Here is a 23096-nt window from a genome sequence, read left to right on the forward strand (position 1 = left end):
GTGGCCAGAACAACAACTGAAGTGGCTTTGAAATATGTCTGCATATTCTTGACACTCTTCCCAAAAAGAGGTGGAGTCTAATTCCCTTTCCTTTGAATATGGGTTGGCCTTAATGACTCACTTCTAATGAATAAAATGCAGTAGAAATGACACTGATTCTGAATTTAGGTCATAAAAGACAATACACCTCCCTTCTGGCTCTCTTATTCAGATCAAGTGCTTTTGGAACCCTAAGCCTCCATGTAAGAAGTCTGGCTACTATGAAGCTCCTATGCTGGGACTACAAAGAAATAGAGATAGTGATGTTCAAAGAGTTATTCAGCTCCTAGTTATTTGAACTTCACTGCTCAAGTGCCAGACATCTGAGTCTAGAAGGAAGCCTTTGAGAAAACACAAGGCCCATCAGACTACAAGTGTGTGAAAGAACTTATGCAAAAATCACTTCGATAAGCCTAGTCAATACGTAGAACCTTGAGAGTTTTACACCAAGTTGGAAATGGTTTTGTTCTTTGGCAACTGATAACTGCAACAGCATGCCTGGAGACCCCAGCCTGAAATGCTGAAAGGTCAAACTTAGCCTGCCTTGCTATATATACCAACCAAATGACATCAAACAACATCTTCAGCTCATCCAGCTCCTCCTCCTTTCCAGCATCCACTGAACTATTGGATTTGATCATGGTACAAGCTATTTTATGACTAACACATACACAATTAAAATGTGACAATTATGTTTCAAATTGCATGCCAATCTAGCTTTAAGTGTTATTTGAAATTACTTAAATTTACACACACGGTCCATGTTTCTTACTAGCATACTATTTCAGTTATTTTACAAGTATTTTTGAAATGATTGAGACTTGTAGTCATACTACCTTCTCTAAACATAACACTAACTTGTAGTGTCTTAAAATGTGGTTATACCTGCAACAGAACTAGAATAATCATCACCAGTATGTAATAACCACTATTTCTAAGGTCTCTTTGGCTTTTTTAAAGTATGTATGTATGTATATATGTATGGAGCACAAGCATGGGGAAAGCAGAGGAAGGAGAGAGAATCTCAAGCAGACTCTGCGCTGAGCACAGAGTCTGACACAGGGCTCGATCTCATGACCCTGAGATTGTGACCTGATCCGAAATCAAGAGTCAGGGATGCGTGGATGCCTTAGCGGTTGAGCGTCTGCCTTTGACTCAGGGCGTGATCCTGGGGTCCGGGATCAAGTTCCACATCAGGCTTCGCACAAAGAGCATGCTTCTCCCTCTGCCTACATCTCTGCCTCTCTCTCTGTCCCTCATGAATAAATAAATAAAATCTTAAAAAAAAAAAAAATCAAGAGTCAGACACTCAACCGATTGAGCCACTCAGATGCCCCAGGTCTTTTCATTTTTAAATGCTATGATCTAGGGGATCCCTGGGTGGCTCAGCGGTTTAGCGCCTGCCTTTGGCCCAGGGCACGATCCTGGAGTCCCAGGATCGAGTCCCATGTCGGGCTCCCGACATGGAGCCTGCTTCTCCCTCCTCCTGTGTCTCTGCCTCTCTCTCTCTCTATGTCTATCATAAATAAATAAATCTTAAAATAAAATAAAATAAAATAAAATAAATAAAATAAAATAAATAAATGAATAAATGCTGTGATCTAAATTCAGAGAAAATAAATCACCTACATTTGAAAATACTTAAATTCAATGTGGTTTAGATCACTGGCAGGGAATTTAATGTTCACAGATTATAAACATGGTTAAGCTCATCTTCAACAGAGAAACTAAAAGAACTGATGAGCCAAGAACTAATTGGTCCCAGCAGAATGGAAGAAAATACTCTGGAACAGGAAGAGCAAGGAGGCCTGAGGTGAAGGTAGCTTACTCTGAAAACTCTCCATTGTAAAAGCATTCCCAACCAGACATTTTAAGGAAAAAAGCCTTAATCATCTATGCCACCAAATAACTTAAAACATCCTAAATTATTTAGCAGCAGTTTAATTAACCTTTTTCACTCTTTCCTAGACTGTCAAATGTTTGATTTTTTTTAGCAAGCAATCACTGGAAAGAGAAAAATCAAATATAATAATCAGTTTGAGAAGAAATTTTAAAGAATAAAAATGTGTTCTGCTTTAGATGTGATTCTTTTACTGAGTATTACATATACCCAAAGTTTGGGTAACTAAAAGGAAAGAGAAAGTCAGTGTGCAAAAGTCTCTTTAACCCACAATATGGCTGATTTTAAATATCAGCCTGGGTTCTGGGTTCTAATAGCATAGCCATTTAAAAGAAAAAGGTTCTTTCTTACTCACAGGGCAAAAGTTTAGGCCCTTTACAAATCTTGAAATAAATAAAGGTCACTTCCCACAGAGAATCCATAACTACTTCACTCTTCCTTCCTCATGTAAGTCTCAGTCTTTCAATAAAACTGACTTTGAGTGTCAGAAAAACACTAAACTTACTGAACTTAGTCACACTGAAGAATGAATATAGAAGAGCCCCCAACCTTCTCATGAGACTAAAGACTGTAAACAGAGTAGAAAACATTCTGGATTCCCCTCCAAAAAAAAAAAAATTCCTTTTAAGCTTTACATAAAAAAAAATGTGCCTTTCTACTTACCACCATTATCTCCCAGTACCTAGTACAGTGATAAACACAATAGTGACTATCAAAATTGTACATAAATGAATCAATATTTTGCCTTTATCTCCCATATAAGAAATTTGCATTCTAGTTCCATTCTACCAGTAACGAGCTACACAACCCTGGGGAAAGTACTTGCTCTCTCAAGCTTTACATTCCAATATACAACATAAAATGAGATGAGGTAGAGTCTGTGGAGGAGGATTAGACACTAAGTCTCATGAGGGCAACAACTCTTATTCAATACCTCTGCAACCCAGTCTAATAAAGTGGCTATGGTGCATTCAAATGTATACTGAATGAAGTTTCTTCCAGCCCTGATTTCATAATTCTTTATTATTTGCTTAAATTATATTTGTTTTCTAAGCAGACAGTATACAGTCGAACATAGTCTATACTTAGCTCAACTAAACAGTAAAGGCCTTTTAAAACTAGAATACTTCTTTTTTTTATTCATAGAGACACAGAGAGAGAGAGAGGCAGAGACAGACAGGCACAGGGAGAAGTAGGCTCCATGCAGGGAGCCCAACGTGGGACTCAATCTCGGGTCTCCAGGATCACACTCCGGGCTGTAGGCGGTGCTAAACCGCTGTGCCACCAGGGCTGCCCAAAACTAGAATACTTCTTATGGGACTGCTGGGTGGCTCAGTGGTTGAGCATCTGCCTTTGGCTCAGGGTGTGATCCCAGGTCCCGGGATCGAGTCCCACATCAGGCTCCCTGCGAGGAGTCTGCTTCTCCCTCTGCCTTGTGTCTCTGCCTCTCTATGTCTCACATGAATAAATAAAAAATCTTAAAACAAATAAAACTAGAATATTTCTAAAATCTTCTCCACCCCTCCACATGGGTGATTTGCATGACTAACATTATTTATTCCTTAGATTTAGTTTTGTTTTGTTTTTGTTTTTTTTTATTTATTTTTTTTTATTTTTTTATTTTTTAATTTTTATTTATTTATGATAGTCACAGAGAGAGAGAGAGGCAGAGACTCAGGCAGAGGGAGAAGCAGGCTCCATGCACTGGGAGCCCGATGTGGGATTCGATCCCGGGTCTCCAGGATCGCGCCCTGGGCCAAAGGCAGGCGCCAAACCGCTGCGCCACCCAGGGATCCCTTGTTTTTGTTTTTTTTTAGATTTAGTTTTTAAAAGGTAAGATTTGGGGGGTACCTGGGTGGCTCAGTCAGTTAAGCATCCAATTCTTGATTTCATTTCAGGTCATAATCTCAGGGTTGTGAGATCAAGCCTCATGTCCTGCTCCATGCTAGACAGGGAACCTGTTTATGATTCATTCTCTCTCTCTCTCTCTCAAAAAAAAAAAAAAAATTAAAAATAAATAAAACAAAAAGGTTAAGATTTGGACAAAGACAGGATGCCAGAAGCAATACAATTTTCCAAATTCTTCTGATCTGGGTTTTGCAGTTTAGTTTTACTGTGCTACTTAAAAACACTTTTAGAAGTACCTAGAATACTCAGGCTAATCCACTTACAACCCAAAAGTGTACTCCAAACTCAAACACAATGTATTATTATCTATTCTATATGTCCACCTTTCACATAAGTGATTGAAAACTGTACACATTTATTTAGGTTCATATTTTTCACAGCATGCAACCAACAACTACTACCAATTTATTATTTAGAGTTCTTTCTGTAACACCATGTAAAAGCTAATTTTTAAAAGGATCTTGTGCCTTTGGAACACTATCATCTCCAATTTAGGTGTAGCCCTCAAAAAGTTGGCCCATCTCTGCTATCAAGTAGTAATGCCTGCAATAAATTCAAGAATTTCAGCTTAAATAAGTTATTATGGTTAACATATTCCCAAATTATCCTAATTATTAAAATCTAGTAACAACTTTTGAAATATTAACCCATATCCTCACTAGCAATTTACAATTTGGACCCTGCCACTCAGCATTTACTTTCTGTTCCTTCAATCACCTACTATGTGCCAGATATTGTTCTAGCCCAAAGGTCAGCAAAAAAAATTTTTCAATAAAGGGCCAGGCAGCAAATATTGTAGGCTTTACAGCCTATGGTCTAAAGCCTTACAGTCTCTGTCACAATACTCAACTCTGCTGTTGGGAGTGTGAAAGCAGCCACAGACAATACACTAATGTATGAGCATGGCTGTGTTCTAATTCAAGTTTATTTACATTTTTGGCTTACCAGTCCCTATTCTATACTATGGGGAGACAGTAGTGAAACATACTTTTTAAATTAAAGTTAAGGGCACCTGGGTGGCTCAGTCAGTTGAGCATCTGCCTTTAGTTCAGGTGGTGATCCTGGGGACCTGGGATGGAGCCTCAAAAGGCTGAGTCCCTGCCCAGTGGGGAGTCTGCTTCTCCCTCTCCTTCTGCCCCTCCCCCTGCCCATGCTCTCTCACTCTATCTCAAATAAATAAAATCTTTTTAAAAAATTAAAGTCAGGGCAGCCCCGGTGGCGCAGCGGTTTAGCGCCGCCTGCAGCCCAGGGCATGATTCTGGAGACCCTGGATCGAGTCCCGCATCGGGCTCTCTGCGTGGAGCTTGCTTCTCCCTCTGCCTGTGTCTCTGCCTCTCTCTCTCATGAATAAATAAATAAAATTAAAAAAAAATTAAAGTCAAAATTAGTTAATTAATTACACATCCCTATGCACACAGCCTATCACATGCTGATAAATGCTATGGAGAAAAATAAAGCAGGGTAAAGGAGTTAAAGAGAGCCATGACCTCACCAATATGGTGACATTTGAGCCTTACACCTAAAAAAAGAAAGAGGAAAAGCCATGCTATCAACACAGGAAATGCATTTCAGGGAGAGATAACAGGAAGTATAAAGGCTTCAAAGAAGGAACAGCCTGGCACCTTAGAAAAACAGCAAAGATATCACTGTGACTGAAGGGACATGAGCAGAGGAAACAGTCATAGGTAATTAGGCCAGAGAAGTAAACTGAGAACAGACTCTACAGTCTTTTAGGCCACTGTCAGAACTTTGTCTTTTACTGTGAGATGAAAAGCCACTGGAAGGTTTTGAGCAAAGGAGTGACAATCTAATTTGACTTTTTTAGAGAATCATTCTGGATGTCTGTTGAGAACAGACTGTATAGAGACAGGGGCAGAAGCGGGGGAATCAGTCAGAAGGCTAATGTAAGAATCCAGGAAAGAGGGACACCTGGGTGGCTCGGTGGTTGAGCTTCTGCCTTCGGCTCAGGGCATGATCCCGGGGTCCCAGGATCAGTCCTGCATCGGGCTTCCTGCATGAAGCCTGCTTCTCCCTCTGCCTATGTCTCTGCCTCTGTGTCTTTCATGAATAAATAAAATCTTTTAAAAAAGAGAGAGAGAATGGCAGTTTGAATCTTGGTGGTAGCAGCAGAAATGGGGATCGAATTCAATATTCTGAAAGTAAAACATGATCAGATGTGAGAGGTTACAAAGACAGAGGCATCAGGGATGATTCCTACGTTTTAGGCTTGGGTAACTGGAAGGAGAGTCTTTCTATCCTGATAAGGGAATGGCTGAGGGAAGAAGTGTGGGGGAAACATTAAGTGTGCGATGCATATTAGACATCCATGTAGAGATGTTAAGTAGGCAATGGGGTATACAAGTTTGAGGTTAATATACTTTTACATCTTGACTATTCCCAGTATGTTCAATTTCTCCAACAGGTACAAAATCCTTAAGAACAAAAATACCTCACTTTTCACTGTACTCACAAGTATTATCCTCAAGACTATCTGCTCCTACTTTATACACAGTTCTAATAAGATTTCTAGGTTCTTAATCTATAAAAGGCAGAGCAGCAAATTTAAAGGAGGGGGGAGGCAGCTATTACAGCTGACAAAGGAATAGATATTACAAAAAGCTGACAAAAACTAGAAATATCTAGCATTCTGAGATATTTACTACAGGAACAAACAGCTGTACATAAATGTCACTAGTCAGTAGTCCCCGAAGGCCTTTTGTTATAGCACAAAATATTTCAAATTATCTTTAGTTACATTTAATGAAATCAATTTTTCAATGGCAACATACTTTTTAAAAATATTGCTATTATAAATAGAAGAAATGGTGGGGCACCTGGCTGGATCAGTCAGAGAAGCATGTGATTCTTGATCTTGGGGACAGGAATTCAAGTCCCAGGCTGGTATAGAGAGTACTTAAATAAATAAATAAACTTTAAAAAAAAGCTAAAAAAAAAAAAAAAAAAAGAGTTAACATCAATTATTTGAAATTTTTATGTATGTGTTATTCTCACAGGATTTGTTGCAAGGGAAAAAATGAAATTACTTACATGACAGTCATTGAATAAATCTTTATTTTGGATTCACCCTGTGCTGGAAATGATAGATATAAGAAAAAAACAGCTGTCATTCAAGTTCAAGTCTTTTCTTGATGGAAATATAAGCAGCTAATTATAATACAATGTGATCAGTGGAATGAACAGACTTTGAATTAAGGTATCTGGGTTTGACTTTTCCCAGTATTCTTGGCTTACAGTTTGAACTGCTAACCATTCTTAACTTGCCAGCCATTCAAAAACAGGTAGCAGGCCACGGCTGACCTATGAGCAGTAGTTTGCCATCCCTGGTGTACAGGAATATTGGGGATAAATATGGTGATCAGAACAGATGATTCCATTTCTTATTTCCTGGGTAAGACAAGGTTTAGAAGTTGGAGAGACACAGATAGTCCAGCTGTAGCTGCTGGACATGTAACTCTCCTCCCTATTCTCCTCACTTAACTAACTGCAGCTCATCTTTCAGGTCTCCATTTCCATGTCACTCACTCCAGAACCTGTACTCTTCTCCTCCCTACTCTATCTGAGACAAAGCTGATGCTTTTACTATGGGCTTCCAAAGAACCCTCACTCTTCATATTAAAGCATTCACATTAAATTATAATTTCTTGTCTTTCCTGCTAGATTGTAAATCCACGTAAATGGGAACCTTTCTATATGCACAACATAATATCCTGAGCATCTAGCCCAGTGCCTAGCACATAGGAAGTGCTAATAAATATCCATTGAAATGAATCTAAGAATAGTTCAGTCTCCAATCCAGCAAGAGCATCCTGAAAGGAACCTGTTAAAAACACAGATTCTTCGAGCACCTGGGTAGTTTAGTTGGTTAAGTGGCCAACTCTTGATTTCAGTTTAGATCATGATCTTTAGGTTCCTGAGATCGAGCCCCACGACAGGCTCTGTGCTGTGAAGCCTGCTTAAGATTCTCTCACTCTTTCTGTCCTTCCCACCCAGCCCCCTTCTTGCATGTGTGCCCATACATGTGCTCTCTCTCTCTCTTAAATAAATAAACAAAAACAAACAACACAGATCCTTCGGCAGGCTCCCTCCTTCCTCCTTCCGGACAGAACTTTACTCTCTCCTCCCAGGACACAGGTCAAACTCTTTCCCTCTCCTAACTCCGTTTCCTAGGCCAGATTTAAGAAATCTAAAGCTACCTCTCCCTGAAATCTCTTCCTTCCTTTCCCTTTCTAACCCTGATGGTGAGACGCCCTAATTTCTTATTATAATCTTGCTGTCATTTCCCCCCAGCAAGCTAGTAACAACATTATTTACCAGTTTCTAGAATATTTAGGATATTTAAGAACAGGGTACTGAAAACATCTAGATGTTCTACTCTAAGTTTTCAGTAAGAAAGGGAAAAAAATAGAGGCAGGGCAGGTAAACAACAGGAAATTGTACAGGAAATTCTAGCTTTTGACCAGCTGCATTAACAGCTTCTTATTGCAGAGTACTTTGGCCCCAGGAGTAGAAAGCATATAATGGAGCTACAGCTCCTCTGCCTTTCCCCCAACCTCTACACCAGCACCAGCAGGAGAAGTGAAGGGATCTTTACTCTGGAGCTTCTTCCCACACCTCCATCCCTCATCTGGTTACACTATAATTTGCCTAAGACATCAAGACCATCTCATTATGATCTCTATCCCTCTTTATATCACTTACCACAAGAATCCCAGGATTTTGGGGTCATTCCAAATCCCTAAGCTCTCATCCCCAAATGGCTAAGTATATCCTCTTTCATAAACTGCTCCCCTCTCCTACTCCTCCTCAATTTCTGCTCCAATTGCAATCAAGTTGCTCTGAGGCCACTGTTCTCTCTACAATCCTGCCTATGGTTGCTCCTCTCCCACACTCCTTATACTATGAGCCTGGGGCAAAAGAGGTAGGTATTTACATTGTCCCTCACCTCTGCTTCCAGATTATTCCCCTTTCTTCCTTCCTAAAAAGCTTCCTGGTCGGGGATCCCTGGGTGGCGCAGCGGTTTGGCGCCTGCCTTTGGCCCAGGGCGCGATCCAGAAGACCCAGGATTGAGTCCCACATCGGGCTCCTGGTGCATGGAGCCTGCTTCTCCCTCTGCCTGTGTCTCTGCCTCTCTCTCTCTCTCTCTCTCTGTGACTATCATAAATAAATAAAAATTTTTAAAAAATTAAAAAAAAAAAAAAAAAAAAAAAAAGCTTCCTGGTCAGGGCACCTGGGTGGCTCAGTTGGTTAAATGTCTGGCTTCGGCTCAGGTCCTGATCCCAGAGTCCTGGGATCGAGCTCCACATTGGGCTCCCTGCTCAGTAGAAAGCCTGTTTCTCTCTCCCTCTGTCCCCAACTCATGCTTGCTTGCTCTATTGCTCTCTCTCTCTCAAATAAACAAATAAAATCTTTAAAAAAAATAAAATAAAAAAAGCTTCCTGTAAGACGATGCCACCACCTTCAAACCCTTTGTTGCATTCATCTGGCTATGCCTAGTTCACTTCTCAAGCCTCCCAGATTTTGGTTCCTATCCCTCTGGCCTGTCATAATTCCAAGTGATTTAAATATTCACCCAGGTGGCTGTTTTGATACTTGGCCCTCTCAGTTCCTTGAACTCCTCATATGCAACAACCCTCCCTCTACTCTATTGTAGCTACTCACTCCCTCAGTCAATATCCTGTCCTAGAACAAGCCAACAACAGTAACTCCGAAATCTCTACTTCATCTGCACTCCACCCTCCAATCACCACTCCCTATCTTTTCAGGTTGTTCCCTCTAGCACTCCAACTCCAACAATACTTTGTCGCTATCAGGATTTACTAGCCATTGATTCCACTCGTCTCTCATGTCTTCATCTCCTGCCTTAGCTTAGAGTTCAAAGTCCATTATAGCTTAGATTGAGGTCCACTCTCTTACATGCACCTCAAGTGTCCTTCCCCTCCCTCACTTCATCATACTTGCCTGGCAGGCACACTCACCCTTATTAAATACAACTCCCTGTCAAACAACGAAACACTTTAGGACATTCAAGAGACAACTGTAAATTTGAAACTGCCAGGAAACTGGATATTAAGTAATTACTAAATTTTTTTGGTATAGTAATGGGGTTTTTTTTGCAAGCATCGATATCTCTTAAAAATATGAAATATTTATGCATAAAATATGATAACTAGAGTTGCTTCAAAATAATATGAAAGGGGGATGCCTGGGTGGCTCAGCAGTTAGGCGTCTGCCTTTGACTCACGGCATGATCCCAGAGTTCCGGGATTGAGACCCCACATCGAGCTTCCTGCATGGAGCCTGCTTCTCCCTCTGCCCATGTCTCTGCCTCTCTCTCTGTGTGTCTCTCATGAATAAATAAATAAAATATTTAATAATAATAATAATAATAATAATAATAATATGAAAAGGCAGACGTAGGTAGGTGTACAGATAAAACAAAACTGGCCACTAGTTAATATCTATTGAAGCTGTGTGATGGGGATGTCTGGGTGGCTCAGCGGTTGAGGCCTGCCTTCAGCCCAGGGCGTGATCCTAGAGACCGGGATCGAGACCCACATCAGGCTCCCTGCATGGAGCCTGCTTCTCCCTTTGCCTATGTCTCTGTCTCTGTCCCTCTCTCTCTGTGTCTCTTGTGAATAAATAAAATCTTAAAAAAAAAAAAAAAGCAGTGTGATGAGTACATGATGGCTCTATTTTGTGTATTTAAAATTTTCCCTAATAACATACCAAAAACAAAATATTTAAAAATAAAATAAATAAAAATAAAAACAAAAAATACCATTGTTTCACTACTCTGTGCCTATACCATGCAGCTAAAAGTGGCTCTGAAATGAAAAAAACAAAATCAAAAATACATACTCACACATCCATACCAAACAATCTCACTTAAAATTCACAATCACTAACTTCAAATTGTGTCTGAACTCAAAATGACAATCCTACGACTTTTGCCTTATCCATTCATTCTCCCACTTCCCTACAGGTCCATTTCGTGTCATTTCCCTCTCTCCTCAAGCCATCAACACCTCCTCTCCATCTTCACTCCTGGCTGCTGACCTTCCTTCCATTTTCTTGCTGAAACAGGAAGCACTCACTACCACTGCCAACATCGGTCCCTGTTTGCCTTGTCTTCTCTGTTATTTACTGTTGATGAACTGACTGCTCCCGTCTAAGGTCAAGGTCTCCACTTGGATGCCAGATCCCAAGCTCATTCTCCTTTGCCCGGCCATTCCCCACTCCCACCTTCTCTATAGATCCTCTCCATCATCATTACATAACCACATTCTTATTTCTCCCATTTTATTTTTATATTTTTACTGAGGTATAATTGATACATAACATAGCTATTTCAAGTGTACAATTATCTCTCCCATTTTATTTTATTTTTTTTAATTTTTTTTTAAATTTTATTTATTTATGATAGGCACACAGTGAGAGAGATAGAGAGAGGCAGAGACACAGGCAGAGGGAGAAGCAGGCTCCATGCACCGGGAGCCTGACGTGGGATTCGATCCCGGGTCTCCAGGACCGCACCCTGGGCCAAAGGCAGGCGCTAAACTGCTGCGCTACCCAGGGATCCCTCTCTCCCATTTTAAAAGACAACTCTTTAACCCCAATTTCCCCTACAGCTTTTTCCCCTACAGTTTTATATCCACTTCCCTGCTCTCCATGACAGCAGAAACTCCTAGAAAAAGCTGTCTATGCTCACTATCTCCAAATTCCTTTCCTCCTCTTCTCTTTCAAAATCACTCCAAAGGGCTTTTATTTCCTGATTATTCCACCAAACCCTCTCGTGTCAAGATCAGCAACAATTTCCACATTGCTAAATCCAATGGTCAATGTTCAGTCTTCATCTTATTTATATATCTGCAACATCTGGCACACCATACATATTCTTATTTTGTCTAAACATTACCCTTTCCAGAATATCAGCTCAATGAGGTTAGGGACCCTTGTTTTATTCACAGTTACCTCTCTAGCACTGTGAAAAAAAAGTCTCTAGCACATGGTACCATATTCTACTGATTCTAAAATGCCTTTTCCCCCCACATTTTAACATCTCTGAAATCCAGATACAATTGATGACATCTTTCAATTGTCATATTTATTCAAAGCATTTATGACACTACTAACCCAAAACAACCTTTAATTAAAATCTCTGCTTGAATGTTTTGCACCACCTGAGTATCTAGTGTGAATTCAGACATAGAACCAATTCAAATCTCCAAGAAAGTTTATCTCCCTCCTACACAACAACAGGATTGAGACATGCCTTCTGTCACTTTCTGTGTGGTGGGCTTATTTCTCATTTACATTCTCATGTAGTTTCCCAGCTTTATGTGAGGCCTTGTAGAGACTACCCATCTTGGGCCTATTTCCTTTTTTTAGTAGTACATAAAATAGTGGTGCATCTTACTACTGATAGTACCAAAATAGTAATACAAGCATATTATTTACAGAAATAGAAACAAATACAAAAAAGTGTTAACTAAAAAAGCTAAAAGTGTCTCTTAGGAAAGTGAAATAAAAGAGAAAAGGAGTTTTTAAAGCAAATTTTACAGAACTATTTGATTCCATACACTACATACACATATAACTTTGATAAAAATGAATCTTAAAAACTAAATAAGGGAAAAAAAATTAGGGCAGCCCTGGTGACTTAGCAGTTTAGCGCCACCTTCAGCCCAGGGTGTGATCCTGGAGACCCGGGATCAGGTCCCACATCGGGCTCCCTGCATGGAGCCTGTTTCTCCCTCTGCCTGTCTCTGCCTCTCTCTCTCTGTTTGTGTCTCTCATGAATAAATAAATAAAATATTTAAAAAAAGAGAGAGAGGGATCCCTGGGCGGCGCAGCGGTTTGGCGCCTGCCTTTGGCTCAGGGCGCGATCCTGGAGACCCGGGATCGAATCCCACGTCGGGCTCCCGGTGCATGGAGCCTGCTTCTCCCTCTGCCTGTGTCTCTGCCTCTCTCTCTCTCTCTCTGTGACTATCATAAATAAAAAAAATAAAAAAAATAAAAAAATAAAAATAATAAAAATAAAAATAAAAGAAAGAGAGAGAGAGAAATGATCTTTGAGAAAAACAGGGGAGAGAGGAAAATATATGTGGACATGGGAAAAAGTGCAGGGTTCAGAAGGTAGGAAGCCCTTGAGTCTATCTAGCAAGAGCAAGGGCAGAATAAAGAGAAAGGACAAAAACAAAGGGAACAACAGCTTTACAGGGAGGACTGGACATAAGGACGCTGAAATAGCCTAAGATTTTTAAAAAAAAAGGACCCTGGGTGGCTCAGCAGTTTAGCGCCTGCCTTTGGCCCAGGGTGCAATCCTGGAGTCCCAGGATTGAGTCCCACGTCCAGCTTCTTGCATGGAGCCTGCTTCTCCCTCTGCCCGTGTGTCTGCCTCTCTCTCTCTCTCTCTCTCTCTTTCATGAATGAATGAATAAATAAACAAATTAATTAATTATTTTAATTTTTATTTATTTATGATAGTCACAGAGAGAGAGAGAGAGAGAGAGAGAGAGGCAGAGACACAGGCAGAGGGAGAAACAGGCTCCATGCACTGGGAGCCCGACGTGGGATTTGATCTAGGGTCTCCCGGATCGTGCCCTGGGCCAAAGGCAGGCGCCAAACCGCTGCGCCACCCAGGGATCCCTAATTAATTAATTCTTTAAAAAAAAAAGCCAAAATAGGCTGTTTAACTAAAATTGTAGAGAATGACACAGAAATAGACCTTTTCAAATGAGCTCCATATTACCCATATTACCTAATGTCCATCTCCATTTGGATATCCATTTATCATATCCATTTGAATATACAGTAGGATTCCATTTATTTAATATAGAGAAATGGGGCACCTGGGTGATTTAGTCAGTTAAGCATCTGACTTCAGCTCAGGTCATGATCTCAGGGTTCTGGAATTGAGCCCCATGTTGAGGTCATTGCTCAGTGAGGAGTCTGCTTACTTCTCTTCTTCTGGTGCCCCTCCCCCTGTTCATGCTCATTCTCTTTTTCTCAAATAAATATAATCTTTAAAAAAAATATTTGGGGCACCTGGATCAGTCAGTAAAGCATCTGACTCTTGATTCCAGCTCAGGTCACGATCTCAGGGTTGTAAGATAGAGCCCTGTGTAGTGCTCTATGCTCAGTGGGGAGTCTACTTGGGATTCTCTCTCTCCCTCTCCCTCTGCCCCTCTTGTATGTGCTGTCTCTCAAATAAATCTTTAAAAATGTTTTAAAAATAAAATGTACAGCCACATAACCAAACACCTACAGAAAACTTAAAATAAACTAGTGCTATATTTATTAACAAGAAATAAATCTCAAAAACGATGCTGAAAAAAAAAAAAAAAAAAAACGATGCTGAGCAACAGAAGCAAAGTGCCAAAAGATAAGCACAATATGATGCTGCATTTATAAAATTTAAATATTAAAATATTTTCCTTCTAAGAAGCCACAGATAAGACAATTATTTGACCACTAAGAAAAAAACTCCAGTTAAACTATCATCCATTATAAAAATACATCACAAATGCAAAAATTAAATGGAGAGTTGAGGAAATACACGTCTTAGAACCAATGAAATACTCTTCTGTATAGCTTGTGTACACATTTATAGTAAAAAAATTTAAAAGCATTGTCACTAGATATGTTATAATGGCTACATCTGAGGAAAGAAAGAAGGCAACACAATTGCCATGTTTTCTGTAAAAAAAAAAAAAAAAAAAGTCTGGAACGTCTGGGTGGCTCAGTGATTGGGCATCTGACTTTGGCTCAGGTCATGATCTCAGGGCCCTGGGATCAAGTCCCACATCGGGCTCCCTGCAGGGAGCCTACTTCTCCTTCTATGTTTCTGCCTCTCTGTGTTCCTCATGAATAAATAAATAAAATATTTTAAAAATAAAGAAAAATCTGGGGCACCTGGATGGCTCAGTTGGTTGAGCATCCTACTCTCGATCCAGCTCAGGTCTTGATCTCATGATCATGAATTCAAGCCCCACACTGGTCTCCACACTGGGCATAGAGCATACTTAAAAAAAAAAAAAAAATCTGATGCCCAAATTGTGGTCTTTAAATTTTACTTCCCAATAAAGAAATTAGGACTTCTTAGAGAAATGGCTGATTCCAGGTTTTTAGAAGGAAGTAAACAGGGAGACTGTGATATTTTCTTGTGCCTAAAAGCAAGAAAACTATCCAACAATGACTGGAGTCTTATTAAAAAAAACACAGGAGTCAACTTCAATGGGTCCCACTATGCTAAGATAGAACATTGTAAACAGCAATAAGAATAATGTCTATAGGGATCCCTGGGTGGCGCAGTGGTTTAGCGCCTGCCTTTGGCCCAGGGCACGATCCTGGAGACCTGGGATCGAATCCCACGTCGGGCTCCCGGTGCATGGAGCCTGCTTCTCCCTCTGCCTGTGTCTCTGCCTCTCTCTCTCTCTCTCTCTCTTTGTGTGCGTGACTATCATAAATAAATAAAAATTAAAAAAAAAAAAGAATAATGTCTATAGGGGTGCTAGGGTGACTCGGTTAAGCTTCTGCCTTAAGAGTATGCCTGGAAAAAAAAAAAAAAAAAAGAGTATGCCTTCAGCTCAGGTCATGATCTCAGAGTCCTGGGATCAAACCCCACATTGGGCTTCTCTGCTCAGCAGGGAATCTGCTTCTCCCTCTCCTTCTCCCTGCTTGTGCTTTCTCTCTCAAGTAAATACATCTTTTTTTTTTTTAATAAATATTTTTTTTTTAATTTTTTTTAAAAAAGGATAATGTCGGGATCCCTGGGTGGCGCAGCGGTTTGGCGCCTGCCTTTGGTCCAGGGCGCGATCCTGGCGATACGGGATCGAGTCCCACATTGGGCTCCTGGTGCATGGAGCCTGCTTCTCCCTCTGCCTGTGTCTCTGCCTCTCTTTCTCTCTCACTGTGTGCCTATCATAAGTAAATTAAAAAAAAATCTGTTTAAAAAAAATAATTATAAAAAAAAGGATAATGTCTATAGTGCCAGAAACACACTAAATACATAAAAATCCACTGACTCATAATCATACTCTAAAACAAATAAAAAACTCACTAATCACTTTTGGAGATTAGTAGTGACTAGTTCATTTCATTATTCTAAATATTGATGAATAGAAAGAACTGAAGCATTTAGTCTTCCTCTTCTGTATAAACCATATTTTAGAGTAATCAAAGAGTTAATGAAGGAAAATTCTACTATGTAGAAGGATTCCAGCTCATAAATACAGAATAATAGCATTAGAAAAATCACTATTTTGCAAGTTTTAATGAAAGAATAGATCTAGGCAAAAATCATCAGTGGTTGCAAAAACCATCAGATAAAAGACTCATGAAAAACTTTTAGAAGAGGATGGATCATGTGACGGACCTAAACCCATTGACCAAAGGGAGTGGGAAGGATAGATGATACTAAGAATGGAAAAAATGTTGATAATTGCTGAAATTAGGTGAGGATACATGGAAGTTCATCATATTCTATCCATATGTGTGGAATATTGACAATTTCCAAAATAAATCAATTTGAAAAAAAAGATATGAAGCAAACTGGCATGAGACAAAGCACTGAGGAAAGTGCACAGGTGTTTCTATATTATTCTCTATTTTTAATCTGTGCATTTGAAATACTTCACAGTAAGCAAGATTTAAAGTAAAACTAAAATACCAAATAATAAAAACAGACTGGGGTGGAAAGGAAGAATGCGATTTAAGGCATTCTAAGGTTCTTGTATTGTTCAGGAAGGCAAGAATATTAATTTAGAAAGCAGTATGTCTGTATGTTAAAATTTTAAGGATTAATTACTAAAAAGAGAAATACAGGGACACCTGGGTGGCTAAGCAGTTAAGCGTCTGTGGCTCAGGGTGTGATCCTGGAGTCCCAGAATCGAGTCCCACATCGAGCTCCCTGCATGGAGCCGGCTTCTGCCTCTGTCTGTGTCCCTACCCCCCACCCCACCCCACCCCCTGTGTCTCTCATAATAAATAAATAAAATCTTAAAAAAAAAAAAAAGAAATATAATGTTCAACTTGAAAATCAGAAAAAAAAGAAAAAAGAAAGAAAAGAAAGAAAGAAAGAAAAGGAAAGAAAAAAAAGAAAGAAAAAGGAAAGAAAGAAAGAAAGAAAGAAAGAAAGAAAGAAAGAAAGAAAGAAAGAAAGAAAAAGAAAGAAGAAAGAAAGAAAGAAAAAAGAAGAAAAAGGGGCTCTCATAGTGCCTGGGTGGCTCCGTTGGTCGAGCATCTGACTTCAGCTCAGGTCATGGTCTCAGGGTCCTAGGATAGAGAGTCTGCTTGTTCCTCTGCCCTTCTCCCAACTCATATTTTCTCTCTCTCTCTCTCAGTCTAACAGATAAATAAAATCTTAAGAGAGAGAAAAAGAAAGAGAGAGAGAGAGAGAAAGAAGGGTTCTATATACGTGTAACAGAAACCAAATAAGGAGGTAGCATGGTTAAAAAAATATATAGATTAAAATGGTAGACATACCAGTAATCACACTAAGTAAAAATTAAACTTCTCAAAAAGACAGACTATCACATTGATTTTTTTTTATTTTTTTTTTAAGATTTTATTTATTTATTCAAGAGAGACACACACAGAGAGAGGCAGAGACATAGGCAGAGGGAGAAGCAGGCTCCATGCAGGGAGCCCGATGTGGGACTCGATCCTGGAACTCCAGGATCATGCCCTGAGTCAAAGGCTGATGCTTAACCGCTAAGCCACCCAGGTGTCCCACATTGATTTTTTTAAAAAATCCAACTACATACAGATTACCAAGATATACTTAAAGCAAAGTGAGCCAGAAAGTTGGGAAATTAAAACATATACTATACAAATATTAATTAAAAGAAATCCCAATATTATTAATATTAGACACAATAAGTTTTAAGAAAAATCATTAACATATAGTCATCAGGAGAGAGGCCACAGGATTCATCACAAGAAAATTCCTTATTCTGGAGTGAGATATCCATCCTTGCCATGCACAGATATTTAAAAAGATGGTCTAAGTACTTGGAATAAAAATGTCCTTCCTAAGATCCTGCCACTTGCAACAACATGGATGAATTTGAAGGACATTATGCTAAGTGAAATAAGCCAGGAACAAACAAACAAAAACCTGCCTGAGCTCATTTATACATGGAAGCTAAAGAAGTTAAATACATAGAAGCAGAGTAGGATGGTGGTTACCAGAGGCAGGAAAGTGGGGAAAAACTAGAGATGTTGATCAAAGGGTAGGATGTTAAAGCTATATAGGATGAATAAGTCCAGAGATCTAAGGTACAGCATGATGATTAGAGTTAATAACAGCATACTAAATACTAGAGAAGATTTCAGGTTTTCACACCACATACACACACAAAAGGTAATTATGTGAGAAAATATGTTAGTGACTACGGTAATCATTTCACTGTCTATATGTATATCAAAACATCATGATGTATACCTTAAATACAATTTTCATTTTAAAAATTAAATAAAACTGAAAATAAACATGCTCCTCCTTAGGATCCAGGACTCCTTGCCCTTCTTTCTTGGCTAACACTTACACGCTTACCTCCAGAATCTGCCTGATGTCTACCCGTCCTAATCTCTTCATGTACTTTATCACTGTTTATGCGGTCCATCAAAAGAAGCCCCAGACTTTCAGACCACTCATCTCCCATGTTCTAATCCCCACACGGTTTTACACATGCCCTGCTCTGTCCCTTGTGCCTCACATCTCTCTCCAAATTTTGAAACTATTTCACTACATTTTCACCTTCTACTCTGTCAACTTCTTGTTCAAATGAAAACCTGGTTCTCCTCTAAGGCCATACTTCTCTTGCAGCACTCAAGTGGTCAAAGTTCTCTTTCCCATACCCTTCATACTGGACCTGAGAGAAAGGAAAGTGTCTTCCTTCCTTCTCACTGATGTTTCTTAATCAGTCTCCTTCCCTTTTCCCTAAAAACAAAACAAAACAAAAAACCTCCACTTTGATATCATGTGAAAACTCTATTACCCCTCATCTGGCTGTGATGGTTAATTTTATATGTCAGTTTGACTGGATCATGGGGTACCCAGATATGTGGGTAAAGACCATACCTGGATGTGTCTGTAGGGGGGGTTTAGATGAGATTATCATATGAAGTGGCAGACTGAGTTAAGCAGATGGCCCTCTCCATCATGGGTGGGTATCATCCAATCCACTGAGGGCCTGAATAGAAAAGGTAGAGGAAGAAAGAATCTGTTCTGTCTCTGCCTAACTGCTGAGCTAAACTACCTATCAGTCTTCTGCTCTTGGACTAGAACTTACACCATTGGTGTTCCTAGTTCTCAGGCCTTTGGTCTTGGGCTGGAATTCACACCACTGACTTTCCGGAGTCCTCAACTTGGAGACATCAGATCATGGGACTTCTCAGTCCCCATAATTGTGTGAACCAATCCTTAAAGTAAATATCATTCTAGACAGATACAGATATAAATGCAGACATAAAGAAACAGATGACAGGAGCACCTGGGTGGCTCAGCGGTAGAGCGTCTGCCTTTGGCTCAGGTAGTGATTCCAGGGTCCTGGGATTGAGTCCCGCAACAGCCTTCTTGCGCATGGAGCCTACCTCTCCCTCTGCCTATGTCTCTCTCTGTGTCTCTCATGAATAAATAAATAAAATATTGGGGATCCCTGGGTGGCTCAGCGATTTAGCGCCTGCCTTCAGCCCAGGGTGTGATCCTGGAGTCCTGGGATCAAGTCCCGCATCAGGCTCCCTGCATGGAGCCTGCTTCTTCCTCTGCCTGTGTCTCTGCCTCTCTCTCTTTCTGTGTGTGTGTGTGTGTGTGTCTTGAATAAACAAATAAATAAATCTTTAAATAAACAAAATAAAATCTTAAAAAAAAAAAAAAAAAACAGGGATCCCTGGGTGGCGCAGCGGTTTGGCGCCTGCCTTTGGCCCAGGGCGCGATCCTGGAGATCCGGGATCGAATCCCACATCAGGCTCCGGGTGCATGGAGCCTGCTTCTCCCTCTGCCTATGTCTCTGCCCCCCCCTCTCTCTCTGTGACTATCATAAATGAATAAAAAATCAAAAAAAAAAAAAACAGATGACAGAGAGATTGATCCTATGAGTTCTTTTCCTCTGGAGAACTCTAACACTCACTCTCTACAACACAGACCCTGTCTTAAGTCTCAGTGATTTCACACAGATGATCTTTCTAATACCCTGTCTCTGAATTCCTTGATTCCAATGATCTTGTCCTTCACCTACACAGCCCATGCATGATAATGCCTCCATGATCTCAATTTTTGTATCCTACTGCCTGACCACAATCTACAATCTTTATAGCTCTCTCGCATACCCAAATTCCAACAACTTTTCATCTCAATAAGACCTTCAATTCATTGATTCGACCATCTTTTCACCACCTCTTTGCCACAATTTAAACCAGTATATTATCATTATCACTCCCTTGTATATATCCTCTATTCCCTTTACCCTCTCATATTTTATTCCACTATCTTGGTAAAAACTTCTCTCTTGTTAAATCCACTCCAAACATACACCCCTGCAGCTCAATGTGGCTGGAGGAAAAAAAAAAACAACTAATCTCACTTTAAATTCACAAGCCTCAAGAGCCCTTAATGCCACCTGGAAATCTACACTACTTCCCTGCTGCAGTCATTCTACCACTCTTCTGAACATTCACACTTTCCCCTCTCTCCACAAATCTCCATCATTTTCTCCCCACCCTCACTCTCAGTTGAGCACTGTGATTCCTAATCCACTGAGAATATTAAAGCAGTAAGAAGAAAACTTCCACAAACTTGCTCCTACTTGGTCAGTGGGTCTGAGATATATTTTGAAGATGAAATCAGGGACGCCTGAGTGGCTCAGTTGTTGAGCATCTGCCTTTGGCTCAGGTCATGATCCCAGAATTCAGGGATCAAGCCCCACACTGGGCTCCCTGCTCAGTGGAGAACTTTCTTCTCCCTCTTCTTGTCCCTATCCCTGCTTGTATTCTCTATCAAATAAATAAATAAAATCTTTTAAAAATATATTACTTTCTCAACAGTGCCTTCCCTACTACCCTCAGAGTCTGTCTTTCTCTCTTGTACACATGCACACATATGCACACAGAGTCACATGCTTATACAGTGTACCTTATCTTTCTTGTTTTTTTTTTAAGTTCTTTTTTTTTTTTTTTTTTTTTTATGATAGTCACACAGAGAGAGAGAGAGACAGAGAGAGGCAGAGACATAGGCAGAGGGAGAAGCAGGCTCCATGCACCGGGAGCCCAACGTGGGATTTGATCCCCGGTCTCGAGGATCGCGTCCTGGGCCAAAGGCAGGCGCTAAACTGCTGCGCCACCCAGGGATCCCTTTCTTGTTTTTTTATTTTAGTTTTTTTAAATACCAATTATCACCAACTGAAATACTAAACATTCTATTCCTTTGCTCAGTATCTGCCTTTCCCTACTAAAATATAAAGCAAGAATTTTTATGTTCAGTTCACTCCTGTATATCAGACTGATAGCAGACATTCAATAAAATTTTGTTAAAGAAATGAAATGTCTCTAGCAGGAGCAAATGGAAAAATGATGTTATTCACATAGGAAAAAGAATACCTTTATTTCTTTATTTTTATTTATTTATTTTTTAAAGTAGGCTCTATGCCCAGGATGGAGCTCAATGTGGGGCTTGAACTCATAACCCCAAGATCAAGAACTGAACTTATGATAACTGAGTCAGACATTTAACCAGATGAGCCACCCAGGAGCCCCTAAAAAAATTATACTTTTAAGTGGGAAGAATCATGGTCTCTGTACAAAGGAGATTGTAATCTAGTGAGAAAAAGATAATGAAACATACATTTCAACACTTTAGGATTCCATAATTTGTTAAATCAGTGATAAAAGCAAAATGGAATATTCTATGATTCCATTTTTATCAAAATTTTTTTATTTTTTTATTTAATTTATCAAAAATTTTTTATTTTTTTATTTTTTTATTTTTTTCTACAGAAAAAGTTCTGGAAGGAAAAAATACCAAACTGCTAGCTTATGAGCTAAGAAAGGTAATATGCATGGGGAATGAGACTGAAGAGAGGGAGAGGAGACTTGCTACTCGCTTTACATGTTTTACAATAAACATATTACTTTTGTAATTTAAAAAAGAGAAAGAAAATATTCTCAAAAGGAAAAAAAACTATATTTAACAAAGGAGTAATATCCAGAGTAAAAAAAGCTTCCATACAACAAACCAAATACCCAATTTAAAAATAAGCAAAGTATATAAAAAGATAATTCACAAAGAAATATAGCCAATAAACATATAAAACACACTCAACCTCACATTTAATAGGGAAAAAACACTTTAATTCATAATAGCCAATGTTGTGTGTAAGTTCGTTATCTACAACTTGCTTGGTAGGAGTGTAATTTAGCAAGTGACAAAGTAAATAATGTTATAATCCAAAGAATAAACTCCTGAGTCCATAATAATGCAAATAAATTAATTAATAAATGGCCAACAATGTACAAGCCTCCTTACAGAAAATTTCTAATTGGGGATCCCTGGGTGGCTCAGCGGTTTGGCGTGTGTCTCCGCCCCTCTCTCTCTCTCTGTGTCTCTCATGAATGAATAAATAAAATCTTTAAAAAAAAAAAAAAGAATTTCTAATTAATAAATGTAGAAGTAATGAGAGAAATAGAAAATGACCATTTCAATACCATAGTAATAACTGCTATAAGCAAGATCCACTGAGAAACGCTAAAATTAATAGGTGGAACTTTTAAAAAGAAACTAATATTTGGATAGTCTCAAAGTATCCCCATAAAATGTTTGTTTATGACTGTGGAGGTTTAAACATGTGTCCAAATTATTTGATATTTTTCCTTCCAGGAGATGGAACTTAATACTCCTCCCCCTGAGTGTGGACTGGACTTGGGGACTTGCTTTTAACGACAGAGTATGGAAAAAGAAAAGCAGAAATTTTCCAGTGAAGAAACCTGGCAGACACCACCTTAATCAAATAAGTCAAGGCTAACATCACCAATAATAAGACATGTTGATATCATCTGCCCACCTGATACAATGCAACAAGAAGGGGGCATCATCTCTGTGGTATTCTTACTCAAAACCTGTAAACTTTGCCTGGGTATCAGAAAACATCAGACAAACCTATATTTAGGGATGTTCTACAAAATACCTGACTGGTACTCTTCAAAGTGTCAAGATAGTAAAAAAGACAAGAAA

At 39.4% G+C, this 23096-nt stretch overlaps 1 protein-coding gene across 1 annotated transcript in view; it reads right to left on the minus strand.

The window, feature by feature from the left end:
* The window catches only part of DNAJC22 (DnaJ heat shock protein family (Hsp40) member C22), an 89839-nt gene that overhangs the window by 33356 nt on the left and 33387 nt on the right, over window positions 1-23096 (minus strand). The gene's annotated exons all lie outside the window — the stretch shown is intronic.

Source organism: Canis lupus, chromosome 25, assembly GCF_048164855.1.
Source record: "Canis lupus baileyi chromosome 25, mCanLup2.hap1, whole genome shotgun sequence".
In the NCBI taxonomy this organism is placed as follows: domain Eukaryota; kingdom Metazoa; phylum Chordata; class Mammalia; order Carnivora; family Canidae; genus Canis; species Canis lupus.